This window comes from Globicephala melas, chromosome 12, assembly GCF_963455315.2.
Source record: "Globicephala melas chromosome 12, mGloMel1.2, whole genome shotgun sequence".
NCBI lineage: Eukaryota > Metazoa > Chordata > Mammalia > Artiodactyla > Delphinidae > Globicephala > Globicephala melas.
Window position 1 is genome coordinate 4771735 of NC_083325.1, and position 15987 is coordinate 4787721.

Genomic DNA, 15987 nt, shown 5'->3' on the forward strand with positions numbered 1-15987 from the left:
TTTTGAAGTCTATTTTGTCTGATATGAGAATTGCTACTGCAGGTTTCTTTTGATTTCCATTTGCATGGAATATCTTTTTCCATCCCCTCACTTTCAGTCTGTATGTGTCCCTAGGTCTGAAGTAGGTCTCTTGTAGACAGCATATATATGGGTCTTGTTTTTGTATACATTCAGCCAGTCTCTGTCTTTTGGTGGGAGCATTTCATCCATTTACATTTAAGGTAATTATTGATATATATGTTCCTATTACCATTTTCTTAACTGTTATGGGTTTGTTTTTGTAGGTCTTTTCCTTTTCTTGTGTTTCCCCCCTGGAGAAGTTCCTTTAGCATTTGTTGTAAAGCTGGTTTGGTGGTGCTGAATTCTGTTAGCTTTTCCTTGTCTGTAAAGGTTTTAACTTCTCCATCGAATCTGAATGAGATCCTTGCTGGGTAGAGTAATCTTGGTTGTAGGTTTTTCCCTTTCATCACTTTATATATGTCCTGCCACACCCTTCTGGCTTGCAGAGTTTCTAATGAAAGATCAGCTGTTAACCTTATGGGGATTCCCTTGTATGCTATCTGTTGTTTTTCCCTTTTGCTTTTAATACTTTGTATTTAACTTTTGATAGTTTGATTAATATATGTCTTAGAGCATTTCTCCTTGGATTTATCCTGTATTGGACTCTCTGCACTTCCTGGACTTGATTAACTATTTCCTTTCCCATATTAGGGATGTTTTCAACTATAAACTCTGCAAATATTTTCTCAGTCTTTTTTTTTTCTTTCTCTTCTTCTTCTGGGAGCCCTATAATTCGAATGGTGGTGCGTTTAATGTTGTCCCAGAGGTCTCTAAGACTGTCCTCAATTCTTTTCATTCTTTTTTCTTTATTCTGCTCTGCAGTAGTTATTTCAACTATTTTATCTTCCAGGTCTCTTATCTGTTCTTCTGCCTCAGTTATTCTGCTATTGATTCCTTCTGAAGAATTTTTCATTTCATTTATTCTGTTGTTCATCATTGTTTGTTTGCTTTTTAGTCCTTCTAGGTCCTTGTTAAATGTTTCTTGTATTTTCTCCATTCTATTTCCAAGATTTTGGATCGTCTTTACTATCATTACTCTGAATTCTTTTTTAGGTAGACTGCCTATTTCCTCTTCATTTGTTTGGTCTGGTGGGTTTTTACCTTGCTCCTTCATCTGCTGTGTATTTCTCTGTCTCCTCATTTTGCTTAACTTACTGTGTTTGGGGTCTTCTTTTCGCAGGTTGCAGCTTCGTAGTTCCCGCTGTTTTTGGTGTCTGCCCCCAGTGGGTAAGGTTGGTTCAGTGGGTTGTGTAGGCTTCCTTGTGGAGGGACTGGTGCCTGTGTTCTGGTGGATGAGGCTGGATCTGGTCTTTGTGGTGGGCAGGACCACATCCGGTGGTGTGTTTTGGGGTGTCTGTGAACTTATGATTTTAGGCAGCCTCTCTGCTAATGGATGGGGTTGTGTTCCTGTCTTGCTAGTTGTTTGGCATAGGGTGTCCTGCACTGGAGCTTGCTGGTCGTTGAGTGGAGCTGGGTCTTAGGGTTGAAACGGAGATCTCTGGGAGAACTCTTGCCAATTGATATTACGTGGGGCCGGGAGATCTCTGGTGGTCCAATGTCCTGAACTAGGCTCTCCCACCTCAGAGACTCAGGCCCAACACCTGGCCAGAGCACCAAGACCCTGTCAGCCACACAGCTTGCTCAGAAGAAAATGGTGGAAGGAAGGGGCAGAGCTGGGGCTGTGCATTCCTCTGTCAAATCACTAAGCTGAATTCAGAGCACCACCCTAGCAGCTCATTTTTCAAGATGTGGAATAAATGTCTTCTCCTCTAGAATTTCCAGCAAATAACCTCACTGTGCATATCAGTGCCTCTGTTATGGTGTCACGTTACAGTGTTGACTGAATCTCTGGGTGTGGTTCTTGTGTGCACACCTGTCTTCCCCGCCAGACTAGAACCCACAGAGAGCAGCTCCCTCTTTCCTCTGGGACCACATTTCATTGTCTCATAATCAGGAGTCTTTCCCATCACCTACCCCACTGCCTGACACTGAACAGACATTTCATTCCATGTTTATTAAATAATTACCTAGGCTCAAGGGGAGAGACTTTATTCTTTGCCTTCTCAGGCTTTAACTTTTGAGGTCCTTGTGCATCTGCTTACCTGGGATTAGGACACATAATATTCGACCCCTCTGGAGGACACAGTGAATTAGAGTCTACTAAGGGCTTTACCTCAAGCTGAGGTTTGGATCCTTGTGCTGAATCTGGGAAGTCTTGCTAACTTGGTACCTGCAGGATAAGTGTTCTTGCTTTTTGCTTACAATCTGGGAGGAAAGATGCACACAGTATAACGTTTAGATTGCTGTCCAGTTAAATGTCTTAACGTTATATGAAAATGTAATTTGAATCCTTTGTCTTGCCACCATCATGCCATTAAAAAAAATAAATAAACAGAAACCATGAAAAAATTTTGTTGCTATGTTCAGGGTTCTGTCATTACAACCCAGTCATCGGTGTACTTTTAAAGATACTTTACAGGCCATGGTAAATTGAAAGTTTAAATTTCTTCGTGCAATTTGTTTTTTAAAATAGGAAGGAATTTAATGGGCTCAGTAAAAGCAATTCTAACCCATCACATTTATCTCAGTGTGAAATGTCTTTCCATGAGAATATTGCCATATAATGGTAATTACGGAGAATATATTTTCAAATATTAAGAATAAGCAAAAATTTTAAAGTCAGAAAATTTAAAGTAACTTCTAATTAAGAATCTTAAATTAGACTCTTAAATTAAAATTTTAAAATTAATTTTTAATTTATATTAAAACAATTAAATTTGTATTAAAATTAAATTATTTTATTTTATTAAATATTTATTTTATTAAATTAAAATTTTATTTTCTATTAAAATAATTAAAATTTTAAAATTAAAATTTTAAATTAAATGAATATTTTTAAATATTCATTTCTAAACCAATTGGTAGAAAGAAATATATTGAACAGATATTGCCTTTCTAACCCACTTTTTAAAAATCTAAGATATGATAGAGAACTTTATATTCAGCATATTTACTCATCTTTGGATATAAACAGGAAGAAATCTATCAATTAAAAATACTTATTATATAATTTCATCCAGTCATGGTAGGAGATTCTTATGCATGCATATGGAAAGGAAATTCATAGTCAAAAAAAAAACAGTTCTGTAGTTACTTCTATTCTCTGGGTTTGAATAATATTTTATGTTTACATAAAGGGCAATGCTTACATCTATTTGTAACTTATTCACTGTTATTCTTAAATTCCAAATTTTACAATTGCCTAGTAGTCAGCAGGGAATATTAAGTTGGAATGTATTTAAAACTGCAAAATATTGTAACATAAAATTCTTAACATTGAGGTGTTATATGAATATTTGTAATATATTTAGACATCTCTTATAACAATAATCACAGTGAATCTGGCATCATTGAATTTAAAATATTTCTAGATTAGAATACATTGTATAATATTTGTCCAGAGATTCAGTAAATAACCTTTAATCCAGATATTAAATATCTGTCTTAATTTTACATTTACAAAAATTTGTGTTTGCATCTATGGGCTGAATTTCTGTTTTATCTAAGTCTATGAGCAAATTCTGACTTTTCCTTTTTTCCCCCCCCCACTTTGTGAGGAGAAAAAAATGACATCAATGTCAAAATCCTCTGAAACAGAAATATCCAGAGAGCTGGCAAACTCGACAGTCATGGGACCAAGTTCAATCAATTATCTGAGGAGAATTGCTAACTATGTGTAATTATTTTAATACGTATCATTAGGCCATATTTTTGTAGTGTGCAATTCCTCTTTTACATTGTTTCCTTGTTTCCAGCCCAAGGACATATTTCAGTGTTATAATTTGTTCCTCTTAATGTGACGATTATTTGTGTTTTAGGAGTGATTTGTAGATTTTTTTGACAAGGGACAGGGGGCTCGTCATATTATAAATAAATTACAGAAAATTGGAACCAAACTACTGTTACTCATTGTTATGCTGACAGTTTAGAGGATTCACAGCTCATGAGCTTTGCTAACAAATTTTCAGTACCTTCTCTCTCTTTTAAAATTTTCTGTTTCTTCATCATTGTTGACGGCGTTTTCTCTTCTAAATGGCTTGCCTTGAGTATCCATTACCACTGACCTGACCTGCCTGCATCTAAAGAATAGCAAAACTTTGAGGGGCTCCATCTTCTGGCCTAAAACCATCCTCCAAGGTCTGAGCAAACCAGAACAAAGAGGTTCTACAGCTGTTGGGCAGGCTAACTTATTTGATCCATATAGAGGTCTCTTGACGTCAACATTTTTCAGGTGGGGAAATGGGGACTGGAACCAATAATAACCTGCCCAAGGAGTCCCAGCTAGGGACCTGCCAGGGGGCCAGCCAGGATCTGAATCCTGGTTTCTCATCCCCACATCTTTACACCTTGCCTCTACCATGTTGGGAGAGACACTGCATTAGTAGTGAGTAGAGAGATGTTAGCCTGAAGTTACGATTTTGTTTTGATCAGATGGTAAGAATGGGAAGTTCAGGATCCATGACACCCCACAGTGGCCCCAAGACGTTACACACCAAAGTGGGCCATCTTCGTGGGTTAGATGTTGGAGGTACCTCTTGGCATCTGGGGAAGACAATACTTCTTCCATGTGTGTCTAATATAATGCAGAGACCTTCCCCCCCCCCCCCACTTTATGTTTTATTTCCTGTCTCTCATATGAATCATGGAACACAGTTCTGATCCTTGGGAACAGTGTCAGCTTAAGCCTGTCGCCCCAACAGAAGGCTCATTGTAAAGGATGAGTATTATGTCTCTTTCATAAGAATTAAAGATCTAATCTGTCCAGGGTTCCATCAATGCTGATCAGGGAGAGGGGTTTCTTCAAAAATGGAAGACACATGATCACCTTTTATGGTCGAGATATCCTAATTATACAGTGGGGATTCATTTCGGTTACAGGATTTTTATTGGAAACGATTTAATTTCCAGTACCTGTCATTTGAAGTGTACAAGGAAGAGGCACATATAAGAATTACTGAAGCACAAAGCCAGGGCCTCTGTCATTTGCATACAACCATATAATATAATTTTTATCTTCTTTTCACATAGGAAGGCAGTGAAATTGCAGATATCATCCACAGACTGCTGCCTAGCATATTCGTCATAGCAAAACTGTTAATAAGAAGAGGAATGCGGGAAATACAATTTTAGGAACTAGCTATATTTATCCACACAAGGAGAACTTTCTCAGATGCTAACCAGAGCAAAGGAAGGAGAGACTGTGTGTTTCCCTCCTGCTCTCCCCACGTTCAAAATTAAACCGAGTGCATAATTTCCCGAAGCAACTTGGTCATTTTCATTACGAAGGTTAAACAAAAAGCAGACCAGTGAGAAAGAAGAAAAGAAACCATAAGCAAATAAGCAGGAGTTGAGATCTCTAAGCTGTGTTACCAATGCATGCTGCTGGTTGATCTTCGGTCTATTAAAGCAATCTGTGAAGCTATTACGTTTGGTCTGTGCAGCGGAGGGGTATCACCAAGCCAAACAGCGATGCTCCCACGCTAAGCACTTACTCTCGCACCCGCTCACATCCTGAGAGATGCTGTTTGTCACCATTCAAATGAGACTTCCAGAAGACACCTTGTCTTCAGAAAATATCACCTTGTCAATAAATCTGCATTTCATCTGAGGCAGAATTATTCTAGGAAGTGCCTTTCATAATGGCATACTTATGGCACTGCCTTTACAACTGTTTGATTCACAGAGCTTTGCCTTCAAGGCGTCTTCTCCATCCCTCCACACGTCCCACAGGCTCACAGTAACCTCCCAAAGCCACCGCCAGCAGGGCCAGGAGAAGATGGGTGAGATCCCCATGATCTTACAAAAGCGAGTGATGAGGCGATTTTCCCTCCTGGAGAGGACCCAGGGTCCTGCCCATGGAGGAGGCCCTCGATAATCGTTAAACGAAGGAGTGCAGGACTGAAAGGGAGGGAGGATGGCAGGACAGCAAAACACCAGGCTGGTGATGAGAGGGCTCCAGGCTTCACAGAGTAGGAGGGAGACAGGTAAAGACAGGATAGCGAGCATGTGATGGGGCTTCTGCTGGAGCTCCTGCCGGCAGTTTTTACTGTCCTGGCCCTCAATTCAAGAAGTACCGATTAGGGGCTTCCCTGGCAGTCCAGTGGGTAAGACTCCCAGCTGCCACTGCAGGGGGCATGGGTTCGATTCCTGGTCAGGGAACTAAGATCCCACATGCCGTGTGGCCAACAAATTTTAAAAGACAGACAGACAGAAAGAAAGAAAGAAAGAAAAGAAAGGAAGGAAGACAGAAAGGAAGGAAGGAAGGAAGGAAGGAAGGAAGGAAGGAAGGAAAGAAAAAAGAAAGAAAGAGAAAGAAAGAAAGAAAGAAAAAGGAAGGAAAGAAGGAAGAAGGAAAGAAAGAAAAAGAAAGAAAGAAAGAAAAAGGAAGGAAAGAAGAAGGAAAGAAGGAAAGAAAGAAAGAAAAAGAAAGAAAGAAAGAAAGAAAGAAAGAAAGAAAGAAAAGAAAAAAAAAGGAAGGAGGGAAGGATGGAAGGAAGGAAGGAAGACTGATTAAACAGGTGGTCATTAGAACTAATTATTTCTTCAACGGACTCTGATACAAGCTTCAACAAATCCTATAAATGAGGGCTTTCAGGGACATATAAGGATTAGGAGCATGACCACGAGAAGGAGGCAATACGTTATTGCTATAGGTCAAGGGGATCTGGTGCCTTTCTGATGAATTCATTTTTACCCACTGAAGGCCTCAAAGCTCTCCTGAAGTTACTACGTTGCCTGCGATAAGGTCACCTCTGATATAAACACGTTGAACCGGTGGCGTCTACGTATCCATAAAGCTCTATCACACAGGACCGCCCCCTATCATCACATCCTCTGTACCAGCAGGCGCAGTAATCCCCACCCAGCCTCCCCACGCCGAAGGCTTCAATGGACGTCCCCTGTGAACAGGGATTTGGGGAAAGTGATCTGGGGAGTGCCCGGTGTCAAAAAATTCATATCGCCGCTTTGATCACAAGCAGCGTGGGACCGAAAGTTTTTGAACAACCAACCATTTGAGGGTGTGTAACATGGTTGTGAAAATATCCAAGGCATAATTAGATAAATAACAGATCTAGTGTCTATTTTTACTTTGCCTTGATGAGAAGCTTTGCAGGAGAGACTGCTGGTAGTTAATTCTCCTTAACAACAATCTGTGTAATCACAAACCCCAATTAGCCGTGCCTGTTCTGTGCTATACAAACTATTTCCTTAGCGCTTCACATCACTACTTTGTAATTAGCTTTCATCTACCCGAGCTTTGACTAAAAAAATATAAAAGAGTGTAAGTGATTGTACTGCCACTCAGTATTCTGAGAAATAATCACCCGCGATTTCAATCAGATTAATTTTATCACCCGTATTAAGGAAAATTACCTCGCTCTTCACTCTCTACAGCTGAGGGCTATTTCATTTCCTGAGATGTTCATAAAAGCATAATATAAAGCAATCTGTAATTGTAAATATCCTTCCCTAATAACTTTGAGATATTTCCTTAATACATCTTTACATTTGGAGTTTCCGTTCCATAAAATACAGTAACAAGTGCTCTATTATGTTTTAAGTGTGTGCTGTTAAGCTGGACAACTCGGCGCTGTCCTTCCTGTTTTTACATTGGGTTATATTTAACTTGCAGATAATGGGAACAAGGTTTAGAAGTGATGGAGCGGAATAATGGCGTTACAGCAATAATATATCTTGCCTTTGTGAGGAATAGAACTTTACAGCCCTATTTCAGGTCAGTCAACACCGATGCCATTTTTCACAGCCTGACAGCTTTCACCTTCACCCAAACTCCTAATGCGTTTGCAACACCCTTTCCAGCCAGGACACAGGCCTCTTGCTACTGGTACCCTTCCTTGTAGACCCCTTCGGAAAGTAACAAAAAAAAGGATGAGAAAAGAAAAGGAAGGGAAAAAAAGGACTGTCCTAGCTGGTGGCGGATTCTTGGGGCATCCAGAGATCCCACACATGGCAATGCAAAGGGTTGAGACCTTCTACTGAGAGTGAGTGATCACAGGGAAGCTTTCAATCCCAGATGTGTGGAGAGCTGGAACTTTCCCACTGGACTGAGTGCATTACGGTGCTTACCTTCATCAGCTGCAGGGCAGGACTGTTGTTCTGATTAGGTGGCGGGTGGCTGTCTAAGCCGTGCTGAACACTACACTGCAGCTCTCCGACTCCCTGACAAGACGATTTATTAGGTGAGTCATTCCATCAGAGTTGTACCTGGAAGATGGATTTTAGAAGTATTCAGGATTCTGAGCTCAAAAACAAGTCAAATCCCCAAAGCTGGGAACCTTGGGGGGTCTACCTGAAACCTTGCTGATCATATTAAAATATAATTTGTATCCTGAGCCACCAATCCATAGTTTCATGCATAAGAAGTCTACCAGCATCTAAGATGCGGCATACCTAGCCAACACGCACAACTGTATACATCTGTCCTGGTGGGCACAGGTCATTTAAATTTGATAAAGACCACGGGGGGCAGGCTGGTGTGGAAGGGACGTTCCATCGCTGTGTGCAGTGGACCCTGAATTGCTCTCATACAGGCAGGCCCCATAGGGAAATGAAGTGTGCAGATCGCTTTCATCTGCTCCCCGCCAGCAAACACAGTGGCTTTTGCCAGCTCAACTCAGAAGTGTTCTTCCTTGCTTAATATTCTTCCTGCCTCTCTGTCTCCTGGCAGGTTTGCAAAGGTTTTTTTTTTTTGTTGTTTTGTTTTCCTGCAAAATAAGGTAATGTGGACCAAAACGTTGGGATTCGAAATGGGAAGGGGAAGAAAAGGAAGTGAAACCATTTGTTGTTTTCTTGGTTTTCTGATGCAAGTCAGGACGTGGCAGAGACACGCACTTGGGTGTGGAAGCATGTCCCACGAGAAAAGTCCACAGCACCCGTTTCCCATATTGACATTTTTTTGTAAACACTGTTCTGAGCCCGACGGCTGATGTAGGCAATGCTTTGACCCTGACTGCTGATGTAGGCAATACTGTGACCTGGGGCAACCTGTGACATCTCCATACCTCTGAGGACAGGCCTTCCAGGATGTGAGCAGTGAAACAAAACTGAGACCCTATAAACTAATCAGCTTCCCTCATTTTACTTCCCTTGCTGTCAAAAGAAAGGGTTTAACACATGTTCTTGCCTTGTATATTCTAATCCTTCCATCAAGACAGAAGACCTTTTAAAACATGAAGATGTCATCTGCTATTACAAAGAAGACTCAGGCTTGTGCATTTCACATGAAATCCAACCAGCGCCCTCCCAGACGCTGCTGTAGGGCTGCCCCTATGCAGCGTTCATTTGAAAACATCAATGGGTTACATCACGTTAGGGTATAGAATAAACATTTAACCCTGACACGGGAAGCTTTGCTTTATGATATCCAAAGAGGTAGCTTCTATTCTAACTTATTACCTATACCTCCCAACATTGAAAAGTTAATGGATTATTGCAGGTGGAGTAAGGGCCAACAAGTTAGGGACAAAGAAAGTGTGTGTGTATGTGGGGGAATAATACACATTGTACAAGTGGATGGTTCAAAAGAAAATGTCTGTTTTGAATACCTCTCATCAGGCATTAGTAACAAAAGTCATCTCCTGAAGGACATTGGATCTCTTGCTATTTTCCCTGAAGTTCTATGGTATAAGGAAAAGCCAGCAGGCACACAAACAGTGGTGACCGGGACCCATGTTCACACGAGTGAACCTGACGAGTGAGGGTCAGCGATGAACCAAGGAAACGTGCGCTGGGTCCCATGCATCCACCCACATAGTCCTGTTAGGTGGACTCGCTTAGGAAAAGCTCAACTGCTCTTTGTTTTTATGGAGGTCAAATTACTCAATTAATTAAAGATTTTTCTTTCACCATGTAGGAAAATTACCTTGGGAAAAAGCTTTAATTTAAATATCGAAATATTTCTTAACCTGTGAATTTCAAAAGCTTATAAAGGACAGTATGATTTGGAATCATCCCTTTTTTTGGCGGTGGCGGGGGGGGGCCTCGTGCCACACAGCTTGCGGGAACTTAGCTCCCCGATCAGAGATCGAACCCGAGCCCCCTGCTGTGGAAGTGTGGAGCCTTAACCACTGGACCCCCAGGGAATTCCCTAGAATCATCACTTTCAAATTGAGCTTCAGACAGTTATGACAGTTCATTTCAGAATGTATTCATTCCCTACACACTGATTTTTATTGAACATTTACTATATGAACACTTACTATATATTGAATGTTATGCTAAGAACTGGCTGTCAGAGGGAGGGTCTTTTTTTTAACACAGTCAATGGAAAGAATATTCAAAAACCTTTTCTTTGGTTTTTTTGTTTGTTTTTTCTTACTTGGTCACTGTTTACAAAAGTACCTAGCTTGAGGAAGAGAGGCCAAGACTGAAAACTATGAAATCCTTTTATAAGCGTCTCTTCATATTACCAGGAAATACTCCCTAGAGATAAGGGTGGGGAAACTCAAATAACCTAGCACACGTAAAATCTGCACTTCAGTTTACAGGCAAGAAACACCAACACAACTCGCTTCTGATTGGAGCATGTTGACAGGCAGGGAAAGCAGAACGATAGTGCGGAAACAATACGCGCTTAAGATGAAAAGGTAAAAAGTAACTAAAAGGAAGAGAAGGCAAGGAGGCCCCTGGGACCGCGTCTTCTCCAGGTTCAGTGGGCTGGTGCCCAGCAGTCCCATGGCCCTGCCTGACTGCTGACAGAAGGTGACTGAAGGCCCAGCCCGGATGGAGGGGAACACGATTCTGACCCCAGGAGCGATGGGAAAAGCACCAATCGTTCCCCAAACTTCAGTTGGCGAGGTCACAAATGACATGAGGCTCATGGTTTTAAAATGCCCTGCTTAGATTGTTCAGGGATATATTAGTATCCTCAGGCGGCTATAACTACTATCACAGACTGGGGAGCTTAAAGGACAGAAATGGATTTCCTCACAGTTCTGGAGGCTAGAAGTTCATGATCAAGTTGCCCGTGGGGCTGACGTCTGGTGAGAGCTCTCATCTTGGGTGGCAGGCAGCTACCTTTTTGTTGTCCTTCACATGGCCTTTTCCTCAGTGTACACACACACACACACACACACACACACACACACACACACACACACGTCTCATGTGTCTCTCATGGCGACACTCATCGCATTGGATCGGGGCCACCCTTGCCCTCTCATTTAACCCAAATTACTTCCTTAGAGGTCTCGTTTCCAAAAACAGTCCCCCTGGGGGTTAGCACTGCAACATATGAATTTTCTGGGGACACAGACATTCAGTCCACAATAAGGGAATTTTACTAAAATAAACGGCTCGAGTAAGATCACCACACAACGACTGTCCTAATTACCTTAGACGTCATCACACAATAGAGATGGAGGGGTGGAAAAGGGCCTTGGTGAAGAAGCTTAACTGCATCACGTGATTGAAGGGCCGTAGCTCTTCCTTGGACATCTGTGCCAAACGTCAGACAAGGAGGGGCACGCAGGGTCCACAGGCTCCCAGAGTTCCCACCCTGCTCCATCCCCTGCGGGAGAGAATGCTCAGAGGAGACCACTCCTGTCCCTCCTGCAACCAGAAGTAAATACAATGGTGCTATTTGTTCACTTTGCTTTGTTTTTTCAGAAGACTCCCTCTTTCCACAGGCTTCATTTAAACAAAACCACATGAAGTTTTGACTCTTTTTCAGGAAAGCCCTTGTGAGCTGCCCAAGCTCCGTGGGGTATTCTGCCCTTTCTAGTCCTTTGCCTGCTACAGCAACGAGCAGACGTGTAGTAGCACTTGTACATTTTTGTGGAATGAGTTTAAAAATAAAGATAACTTTACTCTGTGAACAAACACTTCAAATAAATCCATCTCCAGATATACCCAGCAAAACGTCTCTCTGCTGAATATTTTCCTGGTAGGATAACTCCTGGTAGTGTTTTGTTTTGTTTGGTTTTGCTCGTCTGTTTGTTTTGTTTTTAGCTATCTCTCTTTGTTTTGCCCCTTAGTGATTGCTCTAGCATCTAAAATATGCATCTTTATCTTAGAGTTTATTTACCTTAAAATAATACTATATCATGACATATAGCACAAGAATCTTACAAGGGTACACTTCTCTTTCCCACTTCCCAACTTCTGTACTATTTTTGTCACATATTTTTGCATATGTTAGAAACCCCACAATACGTTGTTATTAGTTTCCTAGCTGTAGACAATTATCTTTTAAATAACTGTAAAAATGAAAAAATACTATTTAACATTTACCCATATATTTAACATCTTTGACATTCTTCACTCTTTTGTGTAGATCCAAGTTTCCATCTGGTATTACTTATATTTGGCCCAGAGAACTTCCCTTCATGTTTCTTGTAGTGCAGGTCTGCTGATGACAAATTCTCTCAGCATTTGTTTTTCTTAAAGTGTCTTTATTTATTACCTTTATTTTCAAGGGTTTTTTTTTTTCCCCCCCACAGGATGTAGAATTCTACATTGACATTTTTTGTTCTTTCAGCATTTAAAAAATGTTTCATTGACTCTGGGCTTGCATAGTTTCTTAACAGAATTGGCACTAACTCTTTTCTTCACTCCCCTTAATATAATATGCATTTTTTTTCTATCAGATTTCAAAATTTTTGACTTTGTCACTGGTTTTCATGAATTTCATTACCAGGTACCTTACTGTTTATCCTACTTGAGATTTTTGAGTTTCTTGGATCAATGGGTTTATAAGTTTTATTATACTTGAAAATTTTAGGCCATTATTCTTGAATTATTTTGTAGCACCCTTCTCTCTTTTTCCTGCTAGGATTCAAAATACACATATGATAGGCCAGTTAGTATTGTCTTTCAGGTCGGTCCACTTTTTAGCCTTTTTACGCCTGTACTTTGTTTCACTGTTTCCTATTGTCTTGCCTTCAAATTTACTGATCTTTTCTTCTGCAATGTCTAATCTGCTGTTAATCCTATACAGTGAATTTCTCATTTCAGATATTGTGTTTTCAGTTCTATGGTTTCAATTTCTTCCTTTTTATTGTTTCCATTTCTATCTCCATTATGCTCATGATTTTCCTTTAAATTCTTGGATATATTTATAATAACATTTTATATCTCTTATCTGCTAATTGTATCATCTCTGTCATTTCTGTGTCTGTTTCTATTGACTGATTTTTCTCCAGGTATGGGCCACATTCTCCTTCTTCAAATGTCTAGTAATTTTTATTAGATGCTGCACATTGTGGTTGTTACATTGTTGAGTGCTTGATTTTGTGGCCTTTATGTAAAGTGTTGAGCTTTGTTCTGGCAGACAGTTATTAGCAGGTTATTTTTTTCCTTTGGAAGCTTGTTTTTAAGCTATATCAGGGTGGGCCTACAGTAGTCTTTATTGAGGGCAGTTTAGCCATACTAACAAGACCTCACTCTGCTGAGGTCTCTATTGAAGGCCCTGCAAAGGCAATAGAATTTCTTCACTCAGACCAGCTGGAATGTGATTGCCTCCCAGCTCTGCGTGAGCTCTGGAAGTATTCAGCTTACAACTCACTAGTCATTATTTTTTTGTCCTGATCATGGAGTTTTACTCTATGCATGTACAGTTTAGTACATAGAAAGTCTTGAGGAAACTCCTGTAAGGGTTCTCTCTTCTCTCTTCTTTCCTCTCTCTCTCCTTCCCTCTCCCTCTCTCTCCCTCTTCCCTCTCTCTCTCCTCAGTGGTACTCTGCTTTGAAAATTCCAGCCACATGAAACTACCTGTACTACAATCTCTGTCTTGTCAGCTCAGTAAGGCCACTCTTCTCTGCCTAAGTTCTTCCTCCTTACACTCCAGTTTTAAAGAACTCCAAGCAGCAAACTGGGGCGTCCATAGCACTCACTTTGTTTGTTTCCCTCTTCTTCAGTATCCTAGTCCTGCAGTGCCTGGTGTTCAATGTCTTTAAAAAAATCATTTCATGGATTTTGTCTAGTTTTCTAGGTATCTATGGCATGAGTGCAGGTTGATTACTTCAGCATGGCCAGAAGCAATCCTTCTTTGGCTTTTTAATTTTAAAACTACATAACTTATCTTCATCTTCCAATATAATGTTTTCTGACAAAAGTTCATATAGAAGTATTATTTTTATATTCCCCAAACTCAATACAACATACCAAGCAATTGCGTAACCAAGCAATATGCAGAAAAGCCTTGAATTACAGTCCATATGCAACTCACAGAATCATGGGTAGTTATGCTAAAATTCACACCAAGTGTCATCAGAAAGAATATGTGCTTTAAATGTTGGAGCTAAGAGTGGCCATGGAGCAGCAGTAAAAACAACTGTTGGCTAACAGCCTAGGTAATATATTATTAGTGATCTGGAAGTAGAGCTTACATTGTGCATCTTAACACAGTGGCTTGTTACAGCTATGTGGGACACTTAGAGTACTTGCATTGTATTCAGGACATTAGCTAGGGATTTTGTGTTCACATGGAAGGCCATAATTTTTCCCATTTATGGTAACGGAAAATGACCATCCACTGAGTGTTTTCAGGCAGATATCTGTTTTTCTGCATAGGATCCCTGACGTTGAGCATGAAATGACTGCATTTCCTAATGGAAAGGCTTCTCCCAAAAATATTCCAAAGCTTCCAGGTGAGCACATTCTCATCCTCAGCAAGGCTCAATTCCTGTCTAAACACCTAGAGAATAGTTTTTGAGGGTTCATTTGAATAAAATCCTAAGGAGATTATTTGAGACATGTCTGAATCCCGACATTTGAGTCCTGCTGAAAGATGAGTAAACCATTCAAGCAGGCTCATGCCGAGCTGACTCCAGTAAATAAAAGAAAAAAATTCAAGAGAGAACCTAAAACATTTTGACCTAAAGAACTGTTAATAGCATGAGAAGCTCTTATGATGAGTGCACGTGAAAAGTCCTTATCACAAAGGAGATGCCTAGTTATTAGACAGTTTAACGAAATTTCTGATGTACAGTATTAAAACAATAGAAAAATCCAGTACTGAGGATTGATGTCTCAAAATTCACAGAATGATTATTTTTGACCAAAACCCATTGATTTGAAAGGATTAAATAAGACTGAAATCTCTTCAAACAGAAGCACCCAATTTACTAATGATTTGTACCTATAGGCAAATCAAATTAATTGCACTATTTCTGGAAATGTTACAAGTAGAGAGGGAAATTTCACATTCATCAAACCCATTTAAATCCATTTGGAACCCTTTTTGAGAGGCATTAAAAAGATTTAGCTGTTTAAGGAGTGAGCAAGGCTATTTAGACAAAATTATTTGAAAGTATTAAAACATGCTTCTGGTTTCCCCTTAATTTAGTAGCACGATGTCCAGGACCTCTCTGATGCACTGAATCCATCGTAGGTTTGACATTGGCCTCGGTTGTTTTCTTTTAGCAAAGATTCTGGCATCATAAGAGCCCAGGCCACTTTCTCCTTCAAGAAATATATATTATTAAGTCTCTAATTAGAAAGGAATCAAGAAATAAGCTGTCAGCTGAAATTTATGATTCCTTATAAAATGCTAAGGGCCACAATGGTTCATTTTAAAACGCTGGCTGCCACACATTTCCTTTCCTTTGGCTGCAATCACTTAACAAAGAAAAAGCATTTCTGAGCCACAAATATTACATCTAAGAACTCACAGGAGTGATGTTCAAATGAAGTACTTTGTAGGACAGAATCTAATCATTCTGATGGGATTGGGGTTTAGTCTCGCTTACCTAGTCTCTGATTTATAGCCCTCCCTATACTCTTCTGGGGGAAAATGCAGCCATTTCCCCCCATTTTAGTGGCATTAATAGACATAAATGGGTAAGGCTAGGAGGGGCAAAGCGGCTGGGGAGAGAGGCCAGAGATGCCTTGTGTACAGAGCGGGTG

At 40.3% G+C, this 15987-nt stretch overlaps 1 protein-coding gene across 8 annotated transcripts in view; it reads right to left on the minus strand.

Annotated features, from left to right (window-relative positions):
* TMEM182 (transmembrane protein 182) overlaps positions 1–15987 on the minus strand; it is a 395595-nt gene that overhangs the window by 218329 nt on the left and 161279 nt on the right. For all 8 annotated transcript variants that reach the window (XR_009566205.1, XR_009566203.1, XR_009566204.1 and 5 more), the window contains one exon: positions 8209–8346. The gene's annotated coding sequence lies outside the window, so the exon portion shown is untranslated. The remainder of the gene's footprint in view (positions 1–8208; positions 8347–15987) is intronic.